General features: G+C 37.1%; 1 protein-coding gene across 1 annotated transcript in view; it reads left to right on the top strand.

The window, feature by feature from the left end:
* Positions 1-16,445, top strand: part of gpc5a (glypican 5a) — a 119,064-nt gene that overhangs the window by 58,885 nt on the left and 43,734 nt on the right. The gene's annotated exons all lie outside the window — the stretch shown is intronic.

The following is a 16,445-nucleotide window of genomic DNA, read 5'->3' on the forward strand; positions in this document are numbered from 1 at the left end:
CTGCTCTCCTCTTCTGACAAGTGAAGAGGAAAACCTTTTCATGCAGAGTGAGTGCGACCTGTTGCTGCCGGATACGGAAAATCTATATGTGTCCACGGATGAGTCACCCCAGCTGTGTATTTACTACAACTGGATTTACAGCATTAATCAACAATGTTGTCCTGTTTCACCTTCACAAAATCAACAGAACACAACACTGGCTGGACCCACCGCTTAGCTCCACACAGTAAGAAAAATGCGATTACAATAGTCTATGTAACATGCATGATGAAAGTCTCTATCGTCCAGCAGTATAGTCCATGAAAACTGCACGTATCTTGTCATTTTATCCTTGCAAATTGGAAACAGACATGAACTATTTTATTTCATCTTCTTCTCTAGCAGGAACAGATGCTGTGCTATCCGCAGCCTCAGACATAAACAAACCAATGTGCAAGTTGCCCTGGATGTAGTTCCCTATGCAGTTAGACATAATGGCTGCTACAGACAACTAGATTCTGTGTTTACTGTTTTTCAGACTTAGAAACAAACGTTTGAAATGATTTGTGTAAAAATCATGTGTATTTGGAAAGCTGTAGGAGGCTCAGCAGCTTGCCCTGATGATGGTCGTTTTTATGGGTTTCCCCAAATCTCTATAACAGAGCTGGAGAGAGCACAAGTAGCATGACACATAGAGCCATAATGGCTACATTTATGGGAAATACATCAGGTTGAAATAAACTATAATTTTCCTTAAAGTATTTCTTGTTAGCCTTTGGCTTTGTTCTTTGAGGTTCACAGAAACCTTAAAGAAATGGCTGCTCACAAAGCTGAAACCCTTGACTCTTTACCTTTCAATAATTCTCATAAAGAGAAAATTACTTTATATCATCTTTCATATTACCGGTAAGTATCAACTAATAGAAACCAAGTCTCAAATGCAAAATCAACTGGCAATGAAAAAAAAATCAATCATTACATATTTAGAAACCCATTTGATCGAGTTTTTGTCTTCATATTTACAAAAATTCTTTTGTGCTCTTTGTCAAAATCCATGTTGCTTTTCTATCATTATTATCATTATGCACATTTGTGCTGCTGTAGCTCCTTTCAGTGCTGTTTATCTCTTAGGATGATGAGATTAGGGCAGTTTACGGGAGCACTTTCTCTTCTGTAGCCTCAATAACAGCTGCTGTAGCAGCTTCTCGGTTGTTGCACTGCAGCAGCAGCAGCTTCTCATGTCTGTTGCTTTGGTTTCCCAAGTGGCAGACTGAAGGCCAGGTCATCTCTCTTGACCTCGTGCTGGCACCCCCTCCCTGACTAATTCACACCATCTGTGGGGTGTCAGAACACATAAATCTATATCATAACCATTTGAGAGCTCCTGATCCTCCTCACTGTGTATATATATTTTTCTCTCTGTGTGTGTTTTTTTGCCGTTTGCATTTTAAATGTGCTTCTTTGAATGTCCTTGTGGTTCTGTGATTTTTTTAGTTCAAGGAGAAATTTGTTTCATGTGCCTGAATTCTTTAAAGTTGTTTATCTGCTGCACATTATTTACTGTAACCCATATGAAAAAGATCATGATCAGTCAGCTCAATCATTTATAACCTGCAAGTACTTCAGTGAGTGTAACTTTAAACTCTTTGTCTGTTTGTTTTTTATGCAATATTTTTGCACATACCTTTTTGTGTCTACATTTCCTGTTCATCTGGTATTCTGCTAACTTTTAGATAACCTTTTCATTAACATCATTAACTCACAATCTATTTGTTTTGTCTGTGCATCTTCAGTATTTTGTTCATTCTGCACGCTTTGCTTATATAATTAATCCACAGTCGGTAATTCACTCATTGATGTCAAGTAGAATCATGTATTTCCTCATCAATTAGGGGCTTTGCTAAAGATTTAACTTCATTATTATCATCAGCTTTAAGATAGATGGAAGAACATCCATGTCTGATGATAGCAGGTTGCACATTTTACTTGCATTTAGTGTTTTTTTTTTTTTTAAAGGTACAATACAAAAAACACCTTCACTGCTAACATCCAACACACAGGATTGGACCTGCTGTCCCTGCCAATTTGACTGACAGGTATTTTAATACCTCTGCAACACTAGATGACAATTACATTTTCTTTTTAAATGTTTTCTGACACTGTTAAAGGTTTGGTTACATCAGTGATAATTGTAAACACAGCAGGTAAACAAACTTAATTGTCAGTTATGATGAGTTGAGAAATGCACATATCTGAGTATACCTGACTATACCTCTATATGGTGAAAAATGCTACTTACTGGATCTTTTCTTTCTTGTTTCTTATTTTATATCTTAAGAGAGAGATATATTTTCCTTACACTAAAACTTTGTTTTATTTTAAAGCTGTGACATTTGTGAACTTATTAGTACTGTCACAAACAGTGATGAAAAGTGACACTCGAGCACAACATCTGATATGTAGCTCATTATCAGTTTACTCACTCATGTGAGAGGAAAATCTTTAGTGGAAACAAACTAACTGAGGTAGGTCTGACTTGTAGCAAAAAAAAACCCAAAAACAATGCAGTGACATTTTTTCAGATTCACAGCTTGTACAAAAATCTTTGTATTGCTGTAGTAATGGTGTATCTAAGTTGTGTTTTTTGCTTCAGGTTTGAAATGGTATTCTGTTTTCAGCAACTGCACAGTAGTCTTTGCAGTGTCTTGAATATTTGAACAAGTCGCTGTAACAATTCAAAGACAATGACAGAGCAGATGCATGATTGCTGCCAAAAAGTTCTGACCTTGGTTTTTTCCAGGAATATATCTTCCAAGTTTACTTGGAAAAAAATGGAAGTAGTTTATTAATGCATGAATAAGACGGAGTGTTTGGTATGAATGGAATAAAAATCTGCCATTTTACAGGCGGTGTTTAATCTTCTGTAAATAATGTAATCCAAATAACATCTAATACTGACTGGCTGGCTGTCAGTTGTCCTTAAAAATCAACTGACTGTGAATTCACTGAAATGTAAATATTTATGAATACATTTGCAGAATTTACTCAGCAAAAGCAGCATGAAATGAAAAGACAATGTAGCCTAAACAGAATTTATACCAAGCTGATTTACAACACGCTTTTTCTCTTCGTTATGCTGAGTGTCTATCAGGATGTCGCCTGTAAGCAAGTTCATACAGACACAAACTTATGGCTATTGTAAAAAAAAAACAACAAAACATTGTGAGGTTGCCAAATGTTGCTAGAGCTGTTGATATTTTGAGGGACGAAGACATACAGAGCTGGTGATCAGTTCAGTTGGCTGTTAAAAGCATTTTTTTTTTTACATATTTTAGCCATGTTAAGGTCTACAGGATGGCGGTCCACCACTTTGGTCCAGACTAAAATATCTCAACAAATGTAAATATGTACAGGCAATGATGGCCTCCTTCCTTATACCACCAGAAGGTTAAATTGATCACTTAGTTAGTTAAATATCTCAACTTAAACTAGATAGATTGGCACCAAATTTTGTACTGACATTCAGAGGTGTGCCAGCACTGCCTCCAGCACATGTAGACAGAATAAAAATACTTTGTCTGTACTAGTTGGATAAATAGTGAACTTTGTCTATTTTGTGTCATGATAGTAACCATCCAGATCTTGTGTTCAATTAGCTGCTTCTTGCTGTAGGGTATGCTCTGTTTGGGTTTTATGGTAATTCAACATGCAAATAACCAAAAATTAATTGTAGCAACATCATGAGTGCACTTGAGCTAAATTACACTCTATCACTGGCTCAGACTGATTCTCAAAGGGAAGTGCTCTACTTGTAAGCTTTACATCAGTTACATAATGCATCAATTTGCACAATCATTTTTCACTATGAATGTTTTTTTCCCAAATGCTCCTGCGGTGCAGAAAACCCTTATGGACAGTATTGGTATATAATTTGACCTAAGGTAACAGATAAAAGATTTTAGAAAATGGTCTCTGGCACCAGAGAAACAACATTGGTTGGTTAAGTTAATTAAAAGCAACCAATGTGTAAGTTTTCCTTATGTGTGACCCCCCCCTGGTAAATAAATTAGTAACAACAGCAGAATTGGTGTGATGTTCTTATACCACCGTGAAAAAGTCTTCCCTTGAATTCACACTCAATGCAAGATGATGGTGATGCAGAAGTGTGTTTAATTTTATTTATATTTTATTAGGGCTTTAACCAATGATAATTTTCATTATCAATTAATTTGCTGGTTGTTTTCTTGATTAATTGTTTGGACGTCTTCAAATGTTTGAAGATGTCTGTTTTAATTAACAGTCCAAAACCCCAAAGATATTCAGTTTACTGTAATGTATGACAAAGAAAAGCATTAAATCATCACATTTGAGAAGTTGAAAATAGCAGATGTTTGGCATATTGGCTTAAAAAATGACTAAAACACTGAATCAGTCATCAAAATAGTGACAGGTTAATTTTAATTCAATTAGTTTTAGTTTACTAAACTTCTTATGAGTTGTTTTGGAAGGCGATGACAAGCGACCTATTTTTTAATTTTAATATGAGGACTTGTTGGTATGGAGTGATTTTTTTTTTCCCCCCCCTGATGAAAACAGCTCTTCAGGCCCTTATACAAAGAAAGGCTGCTGTCTCAAGTATTTTACTAATATTGTTGAGCCCTGGCTTTCTAAAGTATGAAATGTTTTTTAGAGAGCTAATTAATCAAAATGGCATCTAAAATAGTTCAAAACTGAGGAAGAGGAAATGTTGATGTGTCTTAGGGACGCAGACCTTTGTATTGTACATCTGGCATGATTCATTTAACAGCTTGTGTGTTCACAGTCCTTGAGTCTAGTTTGCATTATCATCTCATTGGGACTTGATTTGCAAATACCTCTGATTGGCATCTCATTAGCTTCTGAAGTATGGCAAAAGTGTCAGTAAGTGTGTACGACCTGAATTGTCATTTAACTCCAATTTTCAACCCTCCTATTTTATTACTCTGCTGTCTTAAAGGTATTGATCGTTGATGTCATGAGGCACATAGGCATGTTTTAAATAGAATAAACAACACAGAGTCTCAGAAAGTGGTATCTCCTGTAATTCAGGGACAATGAAAACTGGGGCTTGAGTAGGATATGTGGGTCATGTTCAGAAAGTTGTGATTTAAAATGCAGCCAGAGTTAAATGGTGATTCTTTGAAATTTAAATTTATTGGATGTAGAGGATGTAGAGGAGAGCTAGGTGTAAGGGAGTGTATGTGTGGGGGGTTAATGGCAGCTCAGTTTATGGCTGGCAAAAACATCAATTATATATACCAGTGCACACACTCATGCCTTTGTACACAGTAGTGGCTATGCGCACATCTGGGTGGACGCTACACAATAAAAAGCTTCTGTAAATCACTATTGGTGCACCTTATTAATATGACGAAACTTACCTTTAAGTGCATGTATGCATGAATGGCAGGTTGTCTGGAGAGGAAGAGAGAAGTACACATTGAAATATGGATAAAAGGTAAAAGGTGAAATTCTGTTACCTTTAAAGACGCCAATGTTGGGCATTTTTATGAGGAAAACAGTGATGTGCCCATGCAAATGTTGATTTTCATGTTTTTCATCTACATATCAGAAATGTTCTTTGCTATTTCCATTTATTTCGCCCCTGACCTTGACTAACTGAAGTGCAGAAACCACTCCCAATTTCCCTAGAACCAAATGGAAATGTATCATTACTATTCCATAGCCGAGACTGCAGGAAAACACAAAACAGCAATGCAGCTATTGACAAATTCATCATGCAGTCTGAGCGTACAAACCCTGGATTTCATCATCTTGCTCATCAGCAGCTCTTTCCTATGAATTATTTGTTGGCTCCTCTCCTCCTTGCCCGTCCTCTCCTCTTGATGTGGTAAAACCCATCAAGAATCTATAAGTAGGTCCTGTCCCTGTGTCTCTCAATCATAATCAGGGGCAGGCAGCTCCTCACCCAGTCTACGGGCTGAATTATTTACCAGTCATTGATGTGGTGGTTGACCAGCAGTTTTGCTTGTGAATTATTCATGACCCCTCTCCTCTTAGTCCAAAAGATTAACACTGAGGATATATTCACATTTTATTTGTTGTGCTCCAAAATGTGCATATAACATTATAACATCTGACTGAAGTTATAGAAGTTCAGTTAAATAGAAAAGACAATTTTGGTTATAACCATTATCCTGTTCTCTAGATTTAAGAGATATTTTACACACCACCACACCCGCTGAGCATGACTAACAAATTCAGCTTGTTCGATTAATTCCTGTCACTATCCCAAGAATCTGTAAAGTCAGATAAATTGGGACTGTTCAAGGGAGGCATAATTGGAGACAAAACCTGCAGCATAACAATTTTCAATTTTTAACCTATACTCATTATGTCATTAATTGTACCCATAAAGTAACCACAGTAAATAAAAACATTAAAAAACAAATCCAGCCAAGCTGCATACCTGTAGATTACAACTTTATCTTAAATGATTGCATGTGCTTAACCACGATTAAAATACAGTTTGAGCAACAGCAGCATGATCCGCTTTGTAGAATATGAATACAACTGATTATGATCAACTGCAATAAATATAAATATTGCAATTAATAAATATTGCATAAACACATCTGATTAATATATATATATATATATACATTTTAATAACATTTTCTCTAAAAATTACATTGCAAAATTACACATACACATTACATTGAAGAATGCAATACAATATCAGACAAAATGTACAAAGTAACATATTTTGTTTATTACCAAATGCATTTTATTAACTTTTGATGACAATTTTTCAAACTCTACATATGCTAAATGTTCATTGTCACTTTTTTCTTTTACCTTCCCCTATATCCACTCATGGCAACTCACGTAAGGCATAAAAATTCCATTCCATTCCACACAATATTTACTGACTTTCCTACCCTTTCTGTGGCTCTCAGCCCCAAAGCCCACTAGCTCCTACTGAAGACAAGTCAGCGATATTTCATTTTAAAAATGGTGCTTTTCTTGAGGACTATTTTCAGCTGCGGATTAATATGCATTTGATGTTCTAGTGAGCATTTATGACAGCAGGACGATGTATTCATTCATGTCACCCAGTGAAATGCTGTGTCACTGATGAGTTTTTAATAGTTTTTGGACAACAATGGATCTCTTTAGCACAGAGGAATATGGATCAGGCTTTGGCTACACAAACAACACTTGCTAGTAGGAAAAATTAATTGTTCATTTAAGTCTTTTCCTGAGATTTCTTGACAATCAAAAAATGTAGAATATTTCCAGCATTATATTTGAAATTTTCCAACTGTTGAGTTGTGATTTGAACGATAATATTATTCTACAACTCACATTATATTCTAATTTCTGCACTGGCCTCTCATTCACTGACCTGCTGCCAAGCTGCTGCTGCTGCACTTGGTCCGGATAAACACCCTGTCAGTGCTGCTGCTGCAGTGAGGGAGATGGAAAATGACAGCGTGTGTCTTGGGAGCCGACTCACATCTTGACACTTTTCTCCTCTGACTGGCAAATATGATCATTGTAAGATCTCTCCTCCACCCTCTATTTACAGATGGTAGAACGTGTTCAAAGAGAATACTAATGAGCTTAAAGATCCACACAGTGCTCGATTCATCACTTAGATCTCTGAAGGTGTGATTCGTTTTGCCACATGACACCCTGCACCTCTTTAGGAAAATTACTTTACACATCTAATGCCATAATGTACACTGCAGATTTTAATTAACTATACAAATGGTATGCTATTAGTTGTCACTGACTGTAAATCTGAAAGTCTGAATTCTTGGCAGTTTTTTGGGACAAGATCTGCTTTCTTCTGTGGTGGGAAATGTAGACTGAATAGTTGTGTGGGCAGGATAAATATAGTGATAACACCCTTACATTTAAAAGATACAGAGTAACATGGCCATAACCTTGTTCCATTACTGTACGTAGATGTAGCTAAAGTACATGCATTAATAGCTTGAGGTCACGAACTGGAGTGAAAGCTGGATGAAAATTTCAAACATTAGATGGGAGTACAATGAGTTTTTTCATTGTCTTTTGTGCTGTATGCTGTTCCTCTCCTGACAGTGTTTTTAAAATGCTGAAATAATGACATGGTTGAATTTTTCTGATGATTATCCAGAGGTCAAACAAAGACGATTAAAGCCTGAAACTAAAGTTTAATTACTCTTTTTTTTTGTTTGTTTTTTGTTTTTACCTGCCTCAGTTTGTTTACTCCTGAGGCAGATGCCAAGATCAAGTTCATCTGTGTTAAAAAATGCAATAAAGTTCTTGTACTGTGGCACTTTCAACCTTGGAGAAGAAATAAAAAATACAATAGATGGTATAATTAAGCAATACCACAGAAAACATACAATAAACAAAACTTTACACATCATAGGCACAGTTTTAGTGTCTGTGTGTGCATATGTGTGTCTGTGGGTACTATTCATTATTCTGTCTACCTGTGGGAAGAAACTGTCTGAAACGGGTGGTGCGTGATTTAATGCTCCAGTAGCGTTTTCCAGATGGCAGGAGTGAGAATAGTGTGTGGGCTGGATGACTGGTGTCCTTGATGATGCTTTGGGCTTTCCTTATGCACCAGGTAATGAAGATATCATAGAGCCGTAGCAGGTCTGTGCCAGTATTTTTTTGATGCTGCTTTTATAGTGTTTTGCTGCCATTCCAGTCCTCTACAGTCAAAACAGCCATACTATATACTGTGATCCGCCTTGTCAGAATTCTCTGTATGGTGCAACAGCAAAAGTTAAGCCAAGCATCGGTTCCCATACCAAATCTTTTGAGACCTCATGAACTACAGTCTTTGTTGGGATTTCCTGAGGAAGAGGCTGGTATTACTGTTGCGACGTGTACAGCAGTGAAGTTAAAAATTTATAAGTTGGGCCACAGGAGAGATATTTTTGGGGTTTTTTTAGGGTATGGAGTGGAGGTGGCACAAAGACTAGGAAGACAAGCATGTGTGTAAATATCAAAAAAGTCCCAAACAGAAAGATATACAACTCAAAAGAAGCAATAGCTGATTTCAAGAACATTCAAATAAGCAAATGTTATGATAAGGAAAATTTGTATTATCAATAGATATATAAATAAAAAAACATATTTATGCTAGAGGAATAAGATCCACAAGAAAAAAAACAACATGATAAATAATTAAATCAAAGAAAGAAATTAAATTAAACATATTATAGGATCTATAAATCATGTTAGTTGGCAGTACATAGAGTGCTGCTTTGTTGTGTTGCGTGTATTAGTGCACAATGGAAATATACAATATAGTGTTTTATTTTGTTCTGATTAGTGACATTTTTAAATGATTTATGTTTTTGAGACTAAGAGATAGACATTGAGACAGACTGCCTGCATTAAAGCGCTACCTAAATATCATATTTTATGTCCAACGGTTAGTTTGAGCCGTGAACTGGGGCTATATGGTGACTATTTTTCCTAGTATTTCTGTTCTACTTCACTAATACTGTTCATTTTTAAACAATTTTCCTCATTTTCACTTCTCTCCAGTTGGTTCCTCTCTTGCCTCCTGTGACCATTGCTTGTTTATCCTCATTATTATTAACAGCAAACAGCAGAGACTCAGCAGTTTTCTCCACTGAGTGTGTTTCCTCCCATTGATCAAACAGGAACTCCAACGGACAGCTGATGAAATGTTTACTTACTGCACAGCAGTTGCCACGGCTACCATTGTGGCATTTGCCTGAGCATTTACTTTACACTTTACGAGGGGAGATCAGCACTTGGGTGATTTAGATGAGCTTTTTAAAGTTACTTGTAAATGAAAGCCACTTCTGAACTGCTGTAAGCCTGTGGCTGCACATGCTATGTAGATAATTTGTAATGCTGATTACAGACTAAACGCACAAGAGCAAATCATTTGTGCAAGGCAGTATGCAGAGTAAAGAGTAGCATATAATCTAACAGAGAAGCTAACTAGAATGCTACAGACTATATCAACACACATTTTTTACCTGATATCCTCGTCCTCTTTGTTATATTCTGCCATGTTTGAGAGTTTTCCCCAAGTCGAGGTATGACAGGAGGGTAGAGTTACTTAACTCTGGGAATTTAGAGATGTTCCCCTTTTCCTCCATTCCTCTCGACAGTAAAATTGTCACTGCCATAATTCCTCAGTGAAAGCTGCACTCAGTGCAAGGATCTAATTGGAACCTCTTGGCAAAGTCCACAAAAGAAAACTAAAAACAAAAATGAGTCAATCAAGAGAAAGATTTAAAGGTGACATTTTATGCTTTTTGTCATTTTCTGTCATTTATATACTGTTATGATGTTGGATGTTAAACATGGTCAAAGTTCCAAAACTTAAAAATGTAAAATGCTCCCTGCAAGTCAAAAGTCCAGGCTTCAGCCTGCTCTGAATGCTGCGTTTGCAATGTTACCCCTCCTTCCTCCCTGTGATGATGTTCACCCACAAACAGCTGTCTCTTCCGTAGTCTTTGTTGCTATGTTTATTGCTGAGGTTTGTTCATGTTGTCCACTCGCATTTTTCAAGATCGGATTCGGATGTATTTCAGGTCTTTCCATTTCAAGTAAAGAACAAGAAAAAGAAGTGAAATCCTGCTACTATATTTTGTTTATGTAGCCCCTGGAACCACCAGAAGTCTGCTGAGAGGCAGCCTCTGGAAGCTGGCCAATGAGAGCAGAGTAGGCTCGTCGGGAGGGCAGCCTTAAAGACACACTAACAGTCTGTTTCAGGCAGAGGCTGAACTGAGGCCGCATGAAGGGCCAATATAAGATAAATAAGGAATTTCTTAACTATAAATCATGCAAAGATATTCCAGTAGAGCCCCAGAATATAAATATAGTCCTGGAAATGTGCATGATATGTCCCCTTCAAGACACAATATAGCCGACCATGATCATCAAGTCAACACAATCATGAATCAAACGTACATGGATAAGCACACCGATTAACACCTGCTGCCACGTACAAGAGCAGTGCCCTCTCCCCCAGTTTACTTCAATGCAGTAATGGCAGTCAGAGTGGCCAAACAAGGGTGTGCCGATGCCAGAGGGGAGGCCACCCTGGAGACTAAGATCTCCAAGAAAAGGCTTTACAGTTTCAACAGACACAGAAGGAAGACAATAAGACACAGAGAGAAACAGGAGTTTGACTGCTAAATCTCAGTTTTAGTGTTCTTAATACTTATATAGGAAATTCAGTTAACTTTGAATAATTCCAATTAGATGTGTTTTAGTGTGAAGTAAATAGAGAAAGTGTTTGAATTTGCATCAGCAGTAAACAACAGCTACAGTAAATTAACACAGCAAACTGAAAGGATTTCCAGAAAAGGTATTGTTCATCTCCTGTAGTGTTAATTAATTGGAAGTCTTAATTGGAAGTTTTAAAAGAAAAGAAAATGACCAGTTAGTAAGTAATCGCTATGTTCAGAAAATTCATACTAAGCACGTAGTAGTGCAGTTTATTACGCATAGGGAGACAGCTTTTAGCCACTGTGGCCCAGTCTGCCTGAGGATCTGAGGACCTCCACCTCTGTGGACATTTTTAAAAGAAATCTTAAGACATATCTTTTTAGCTTGGCTTTTACTTAAGGTGCCTCATCATTTGTTGTTTTATTCATCTATTGTTGCTTCATTTTTTATTTGTTATTTTGCTCTTTTTGCTTTTGGTCACCTCTGTTTGTTTGCTTTTGTTTTTGTCGCATTGTCTTTCAGTCATGTGCAGCACATTGGGCTGCAGCCACTGCATGAAATGTGCTATATAAATAAGATTGATTTGATGATTTGATTTGATTTGATTTATTATGGCATGGGCAGTTTTGTTTGTGGAAAGAGTAATTGGTATTATTTGGTTGTCACTAACTCTCCACACTGAAAGAACAGCCGGAGGCCTCCCCCAAGGGTGCCCACTCAGAGCAGTTTCTCATCTGGAGAAGCACTGAATGAAATCAGAGCACCTGTCTCACAGCCAGTGTTAGACAAAGCCCCATGTCATTCACAGAACTGAGACTAATAACACAGTTTGGCTATTCAGGCTTCCTTCATTGTGTGTCAGAAAGAGCAGTACAGCTGTTCAATACAATCAAATGCAGAGCAGTTACTCCCCTGGCCCTGAAGAGTAAAGGAATTGAGTTGCCTGCTGATTGACAGATTTGGTCAAACATGAATGTTTCCCCAGCTTCAGAACAAATGAATTTGCTGTGAAAACCAAGGTTTTTCTACTTCACTACTGTTTGGTCCAAATCATTTCATCTGCTAGTAAGAACCAAACCAAACAAAAATAACATGCTTAGGTTTTCTTTTAAACTCATGTGTAATTTATGTGAAAGCAGATTGTACTGACTCATGAGGATGAAGACATGAAAGTCTGTTTAAAATTCAGAAGTCTGTACTCCCATGACTTACAGCTGAACTGAAAATGTGTGATGTTTACACAGATCCAGTCTTTGATTACAGAATTCTTTTTTCAACATTATCTTTATTGGTTTTGTAACATACTGTAACAGCCCTTGAGCTGAATAATGCAACAATGTACAAAAATATAATCACATAGATGCCAGATCAACCATCCTACCCCTCCCTTCGCCCTCCGCCCACCCCACATTATCCACACACATCCATCCCACCATCCCTTCAGGTTGATCACTAATTTCTTCAGCATATGTGCCTTTTCAAAGACAAAGGAATAAATATAAACAGTATAGAATATTTAAAAAAAACAAAACAAAAAAAACATAAAACAAGATAGTTGCAGAGAGGGAATAAATAACAGCCCTTGTGTATCAATTTAGTTGAAAGAGTGGGATAAAAAGAAAAGAAAAAAACAACAACCACTATAAAACAAACATGTCTAACCCACAGATGACAGTTGGATTCAATACTTATTTGAATATAAAAGGAGTACTATGTTATGGACTCTGTCTCCAGAAACGTTAGGAAACCACCCCAAATCTCCTTCAGGTTATACATTATCTGTTCATTTGGTAGACATGACACTAATTCATTAGTCTATATAGCAGATGTAGGTGGATGATGGATCTTTCCATTGCATGGCTATACATTTGTTGGCTGTGATAAGGGCAATCCTAATAAATATGAGTTTGTTTTTATTGACTTTTATCATAGATTTGTCGCCCAGTAGGGTTATTCTTGGTACTGTGGGGATGGTTATTTCTGTGATGTCATTAAGTATAGCAGGCCCAGAACATATGCAGTATGTATCAGTGTTCCTATTCCAGTTTTACATCTTGGGCAGAACTGGAAATACTGAGGCTTTATTCTGTGCAGCCTGTTAGGGCTATAGAATATTTTATGAATGAGATTGTATTTTTTAATTTTATGTCCAGTGTTAAAAGAGAAATACTGACTACCAATACACAGTTTTTCCCATTGCACTTCCTCAAAATTATACTCAAGGTCTTCTTGCCATTTGCATTTTACTCCTAACACTTCCCATCCTATGGTTTGAAAAATTCTCGAGTAAATATAAGATATAAATCCTCTTACTCCCTGTTTGTCACACACAAGTTTATCTAGAGGCAACTCTTCTAATGATTGTAGAAGGCCACCTTGTTCCGAGATGATAAGGCGCCTAACCTGGAGATTTTTGAAAAAGTGAGTTCAGGGTAGCCTGTACTGAAGGGAGACCTCTTCAAAGGTCTGAAGGGCTTTATCTTTAAACAATTCCCAAAAGATTTGATACCTTTTGTAAACCTTAGTTTTGTGATACCATCTCTAAGGGCTTTAGGTAAAGAGAGATTTATGTGAAAAGGGGATTTGTTATAAATAGACTGAAAATAAACTGTTTTCTTCCAAAGTTGTCGCCAAATCTTAAATGTATGTATAGTGATTGAGTTTGTTGTTATAATGAGTAGAGAATTTAAAGAGCTGATGTATGGTACTGATTCCAATTTCAACTTATTTGGGTGATGTTGTTCAATTTGTTTCAATTTGTTTGTTTCTGCTCAAATTTGTGCCGACTAGTAGAAGTACTCAAAATTAGGGACTTCCAGTCCACCCTTTTCAAGAGGGCTTTGTAGTACTGTCAGTTTTATCCTGGGTGGTTTGTTTCTCCATTTCTCTTGTGTGAGACAAGACTTGAGTTGTTTGAAAAATAGTTCAGGGACTGGAATTGGTAGCATCTGGAAAACATACAGGTATTTGGCAACGTATTCATTTTTAGGCCATTAATTCGCCCAATTAAAGACAAAGGTAAGTCATTCTATCTCTTATAATCCTCTATGCACCTCATTTGGAATTTTGAGTCCTAAGTAGTTGATGTGATTAGAGCTCCACTGAAGCATGGTACCAGAAGATTGAACATTAGCTTTGGCATTAAGAGGCATGACTACACTTGTTTATATTAATCTTGTAGCCTGAAATTTTACCATTGCCTATTCCGTCAGTGTATCCATCAGAGCTGGGATAGATTTGTCTGGACTTGAGAGGCATGCCAATATATCATCTGCGTAAAGAGACAAAGTGTGGATGCAGTCACCAATTTGTATCCCATGAATGGCCAGGTTAGACCTCATTGCTGTCGCCAACAATTCAATGGCAATGGCGAATAATAAAGGCGAAAGGCAACAGCCCTGTCTAGTGCTGCTTCATAGAACGAATCTGATCGAGATGTCCTTATTGATTTATATATATATATATTTGATCAAGTTGGCGAAATTGGGAGCTATATTAATTTTTTCCATTGTCTCAAACAAGTATTGCAACTCAACACGGTCAAATGCCTTTTCCGTGTCAAGCGACACTACAAAACATGGGTTTTGGTCAGATTTTGAGCTATGGATTGTGTTGAAAAATCTTCTTACATTGTCAGTTGATGACTTATTCTGAATGAATCCTATTTGGTCCATGTTGATTATGTCAGCAAGAACCTTTTCAAGTCGTGGAGCAAAGATTTTAGAGAAAGTTTAATATTTACTGGGTTGAAATATTGAAATAGGCCTGTATGAGCTGCAAAGTTTGGGATTCTTGCCTGGTTTGGGCAAGACAATTATGAGTCTCTGCTCCAAAGACCCTGGGCGTCGACATTTTTCTATGGCATCATATAACAAATAATAACATTAATAATTAATAATAATAAGATTGTGGGTAAAGGTTCTATCAGTTTGGGACTAAATGCCTCGAAGAATTCTATGGCTAGTACTCATTGCCTTCATTGATTAGGTTTGTTAGGTTGGTTAGGTTTAGGCATGAGGAGTGAGATGGTTAGGGTAAGAATATCAGGGTCAGAGGCAATCAGAGGCAAAACAGGGGCAGGTTTTCGCAGAACATTCTGTCACCATCCTAGGAAAAGAAAACTTTCAGTCCATGTTAACAGTAACAGCCGTGTCTCATACAATCTGTACAATGTTCAAACGGAAAACAAAACGAGCGTTCCTAGAAGCTACAACAGAAACTGCGGTAGGGAGCCAGTCTGAGCCAACAGCTGTGAAGTGATGCGTAAACACTATTTCTGAATTTGAGAAGTAGCTAAACAGTGTTTATGTTTGTTTAGCCTCCACTACAGCCCTGATTACAACACACCATATATAGTCTATGCAACACACATATGAACATGTGCGAGCCTATCACGTTCCTGCTATCCTGCTAGTATAAGTTACATTTGTTTTTATTTGTTTCTTTTAGGAGGGACGGTGTGTCCCATTGGTGGGGTGGGCTTCCCCTCCAAGGCAATGGTAGGGGAAACAGCTGTGCACTGTGGTTTTTAGTAAACATTTCTTAAACAGGAGAAAATACTGCATTTGTCAGGGACTATTTTCAACAGCAGATTTGGTACACTAGAAAACAGCACTTTCACTCACATAGATATGCACAGACTCGTGTAAACATATATCTAAACCTTTTTATCTCTTTTGAAAACTATAAACAAGTGAATCTAAAACCTCAGGTTGCATATTGTCTCCCATGTGCACACTAAGTATTGCAAAATGCTGTTTCCTCTGTAAACTGCGTTCAGAGTTACAGCCTTTGAACTTCACATACTGAGCCCTTGAGCAGCGATCTACCTACTGGACTATGAAGCCTGGGCTGTAGACACTACTTTTCTGATCAACACAAAGCATTCTCTCTTGTTTCCAATGACGCACCATGAATTTAAATGTGCCAATTAGTGTATGTATTTCCCCTGGCATTGAGTTCACAAAGTATTTGATTGAGATTCTGCTGCACAGCAATACAGCAGAAAGTTCAGATGCCCTACAGGCCACTGCGGCTGAGTGGGGTGAGCTACATGTTATTCATAGTATGGATTCATTTAAGTGTAGTCAGTAGGTGGTTGTGTTCAGGGTAATTGTTAATGCTCATAGTTTAATTAACTTATATTCACCAGCCAAGTGTGTATATTTCAGGGTCATTATTTTTGTTTTTTTCTGAATTAACAAAAACATAGGAATTAAACTATGTATTTTAAATATTAT

This window comes from Thunnus thynnus, chromosome 1, assembly GCF_963924715.1.
Source record: "Thunnus thynnus chromosome 1, fThuThy2.1, whole genome shotgun sequence".
NCBI classification, from domain to species: domain Eukaryota; kingdom Metazoa; phylum Chordata; class Actinopteri; order Scombriformes; family Scombridae; genus Thunnus; species Thunnus thynnus.